This window comes from Balaenoptera acutorostrata, chromosome 3 (genome assembly GCF_949987535.1).
Source record: "Balaenoptera acutorostrata chromosome 3, mBalAcu1.1, whole genome shotgun sequence".
Lineage (NCBI taxonomy): Eukaryota > Metazoa > Chordata > Mammalia > Artiodactyla > Balaenopteridae > Balaenoptera > Balaenoptera acutorostrata.
This window is the reverse complement of record NC_080066.1, coordinates 38,872,540-38,876,994: the sequence shown is the minus strand read 5'-3', so window position 1 is coordinate 38,876,994 and position 4,455 is coordinate 38,872,540.

Here is a 4,455-nt window from a genome sequence, read left to right as displayed (position 1 = left end):
AGCAGGCAGTTCGGACGCTCGGAGGCGGGAGAGGCTTTTAAGACTTGGGCAGGGGCGGGGCGGCCGCGTCCGGTTGCGGAACAGCTGATCCGGGTGCCGCCCGCGCGCTCGCCCAACCGGCGAGGGGACCCGCGGCCCGCGGCTCGCCCTCCGCCGAAGGGCCCCCGCGCTGGGGTGGCGGTGACGGTGGCGGGAGCAGGGACCGAGAGGGCAGAGGGCAGGGATTAAGGCGCCCAGCCTCTGTGGATCCCATAGATACCGGGCAGCACTGCCTTTCCTCTTCTGTTCCAGTGAACAGAGAAAGAAAAAGCCGATCATTTGCCTCCCACCGAGATAAAAACGAAGGCATTCCCGGACATAAATCATCCTCATCATCTTCATCTTCATCTTCTTCATCGTCGTGCCTTTCTTTTCCTGATTACAAAATTCACACAGGGTACATGAAAAACTAGGAAAGTTCAAGAAACTGTCACAGACCAGGGAAGCCTGAAGAGACATGACAAATCACTGTGATGTGGTACCCAGGATTGTATCCTGGAACAGAAAGAGGACGTTAATGGGAAAACTGGAGAAACCCAAATAAAGTCTGAAGTTTAGTTACTAGTGTTGTACCCACGTTGTTTTCTTAGTTGCGACAAGCGTACCCTGGTTATGCAAGTTAGGAGGGACTGGGTGAGGGGTACAGGGGAACTCTCTGTACTATCTTTGCAAATTTTCTGTAAATTAACATTATTCCCAAAGAAAAGGGCATTAAGAAAAAAATATATATAAAAGATTGTAGGAACAGTTTAAGAGCTTTTCACAAGTTCATTTAGCTATGATCAGGAATTATCTATTGGTTACTATAAGTGATCTTGATATGAGTCAAGATAGAATTTAACCTTGGAATTTAAGTTAAATATTTGCTTAGTCCGTATTTTGTCAAAATAAATTTGATTTTCTAATTTTTCTTTTTTTTTTTAATATTGCTTTCCCTTTCTTTTTTTTCACACACACACACTGTATTTTATTTTTACAAGAGATAAATAAACTGACACCAAGCATTGTAAATGGATGACCACAACAAAAGCAACAATGGTTGCAATTACCAAACACGAAACACACTCATACTATGTCATAATATTGACATTCAGTCCAGTAATCCTCCACTGTAACAGCTCCTTTACTTTGCAGTGAAAATTGATTTGTATATTTTTTGCCTCTGAGTCCATGTGGGATTTTTTTTTTTATTCAGACAGAAAGTCACAAAAATTAGAATCATCCTCATCAGTTCACTCAGTCCCATGTAATTAATTTTTTTTTCATCTTGATCTTTTGTTAGCACTTTTATGAATTCATCAGGTAAAAAGAAAGAAAGAAAGGAAGGGAGGGAGGGAGGGGGAGGGAGGGAGGGAGGGAGGAAGGAAGGAAGGAAGGAAGGAAGGAAGGAAGGAAGAGGATTCTTCTGCTGCCTTTAGTCCCAGCTTGCCCCTGAACTTGGGGAACATGACCTCCTCAGTAGCATTTTGATGTTATTACACTTTACTGAATGTCCCAGGGCAGCTGTCCTCTTCACTGGCTGCCCTTGGTCTTAGTGGTAAACTGAGCTCTGTTTTTCCCTTGAGTGGCTAGCAGTTTCATTTCTGGTGCCCCTGGGGGGAAATGGCCACTGCTCCAAAAGCCTAGGGAAAATACCTCCTCCCAGAATAACTTCTCTCCAGCTAACATAAGGCCAGGCCAGCAGGCTGCCCCATCTCAGGCAAGGGCCAGACTCTCTGCAGAGCACCTGTCCTCCCAGGGTGATGGCAGGAGGATGGGAGCTCCCTCCCCGGGCCATTCATCCACTCTCTCCTCTCCTCGATCTACAATTCATTCATTCATTCAGTCAGTCAGTCATTCACTCACTCTTTCTTTGTAGCGCTGGCCTCACATCATCTGCTTATTTATCTGTCTGTGGTCTGTCCCCCTACATTCAGTCCCCAAGGGCAAGGGCCCCTAGAAGAGATTCTAGCTCAAGTAGTTGCTCATTAATGATTTTTCGAGTGAATGAATGCATGAATAGATGAACTCTCATTTTATTTAGCTAATCAAAACATGTACTGAGCACCTACTGCATACACAATGCAGGATTAGGCCCAAATAGCTGCACAAAGATGCACCCCCCCCGCCCTACCCCCCCAGTTTAGTACTATACAAGAGGAGGCACAAGTAATTTGCTCCAGTGGTTAAAGCAGAATTAAGCACTTTCCTATGCAGTTGAGAAGAGCTTGGTGGGCACCAAGGTGATCAAGGTGGGCTTCATGGAAGAGGTGAACTGATTTGGGATTTGTAGAGTAGTTAAGAGGTAGACCTTTCCCCTCTGCCCTCTGGCTTCCCTTGACTCACCCACGTCCCACCAGTTGATTCCAGGCCACCTCCTTGTCCTGGCCCAGTATTTCCTTTTGCCACCAGCAGGCTGGGATTCTAGGCTTCTCCTCTGAGACCAGGGTTCAAGAAACCAGCTGCTCAGGTCTGTTGGGCCAGGCAGGGGTTTACCACAGGAGCCAGCCACTTCCTCCTAAAACGTGAGTGCCTTGACAAGTAGGGAGGATGAGTGGGGATTGCCGGGACAGGTTGGTGTCCTCCCAGCCAAAGAGAGGCAGGGCATGGCAGCCACGTAGGCAGGCAGGAGGGGGGTTGTGGTTTGGGGGCAAAGGTGATTCTGAACTGCCCTGGGAAGCAGTTCTGGCCACACCCCATTCCCTTCATCTCCTCAGAGCCACAGAGAGTGCCACCTCCCCACGCTCATGGGGCGGTCTCCAATGTGGCTGGCCTGCAGGGCAAGGGGAGAGGATGCAGGCTTCTGCAAAATTCTCTCCCCTATGACAACTTGTGGGATCAAAAATGAGGTCACAGATAGTGGCACATGGGACATCTTGTGCTCCCTGGTGGGCTGCTCTGAGAGGGTCACAACATTCTATCTGTGCTATTCCTACCAAAAACATACACGCTGAATTTAATCATGTGGAAGCAGCAGACAATCCCAAATTGAGGGACATTCTGCAAAACAACTGGCCTGCATTCCTTAAAAAAAATGTAGGTGTCCCAGATGACCAACAAAAAAAAAAGAGAACTAGGTTAAAAAGACGTGAGAGCTGCATATGGTGCTTTGATTGATCCTTGATTGGCTCCTGGATCAAAACAAACAAAAAGAACCCTGTAAAAAACCACTATTGGGACAACTGGGGAAATCTAAACAAGAACCACGGTTAGATAAGGGATTTATCGGCGTCAAGTGTTTTGAGTATGATCACTGTAGTGTGGTTGTATAGGACAGTGTCCTTGTTCTGAGAGTATGCCTGGTGAAGCATTTTGAGGTGAAATGTCATGATGTCAACTCTCAAATGGTTCTGAAAAAAATGTATGTGTGTGTGTGATGAAGCAGAAGTGGTGAATCCAGGTGAGGGGTACCTGCATGTTCATTGCACCATTCTTGCAACTCTTCTGTAGGTTTGAAAATTCGTAAACAAAAAGTTTGGAGAAAATCCCTTGTGGAGCTGTCACTGGGAGCCTCCGATATCTGCTAGGAAAAATCAGCTTCCCCAAGGCCTGGGGCAGAAACCACAGAGTTATAAGCTCAAGGAGAGTCCTACCCACACACTCTGCCCAATTATGGTTCAAACTTTTCATGACCAACTGGGCTCCCTGTGTTCCGTACAGCACAGGGACCAGCATGTACCAGGGACTCAGCACTTACTCAGGACCTACCCCATGCCAGGCCCTGTACTAGGCACCAAGACATCAAGCCCCTGCTCTTTCAGTGTGCACAGTTCATGGAGGGGTCAGCTCATGCCACTGCAGAGTATGTTCTGGGTACAGGAGTCCAAAAACACACAAACCAAAATGCAGGGGTCTCAGGGAAGACAGAAGCAGAGATTAGCAACAGCAGCAGCCTCTGTGAACTGGGCGTTCCTAGGAGCCAAGCACAGAGCTGGGCCTTCTCTGGACAACACTGTGTCTCCTCTTCACAATGGCTGACCATGCAGGAGGGATTTTTTTTTTTTTAACAAGGTGGAAACTCTGGCTCAGAGAGGTCACATCACTTGTCTAAAGTCACACAGCTAGAGGATGGAAGATCTGGAAAAGGAGGTGACGTGATCTCAGTCATGAAGAGGTTTGACAAACTAACTTAGTTTTGTTTTTGTTTTTGTTTTTTGCTGCACCGTGCAGCATGTGGGATCTTAGTTCCCCAACCAGGGATCGAACCCATGCCCCCTGCAGTAGAAGTATGGAGTCTTAACCACTGGAGCGCCAGGGAAGTCCCCCCAAACTGATTTAGTTTGTTGCTTGAAGGAATTGCTTGAGTGAAGATGTGGAGGGAGGAAAGTGTGGGCAGGGTTTCTCGGCTTTAGCACTAGTGACATTTGGGGCCAGATAAATCTCTGTTATGCGTCTGTCCTGAGCACTGCAGGATGTGTAGCAGCATCCCTGGCCTCT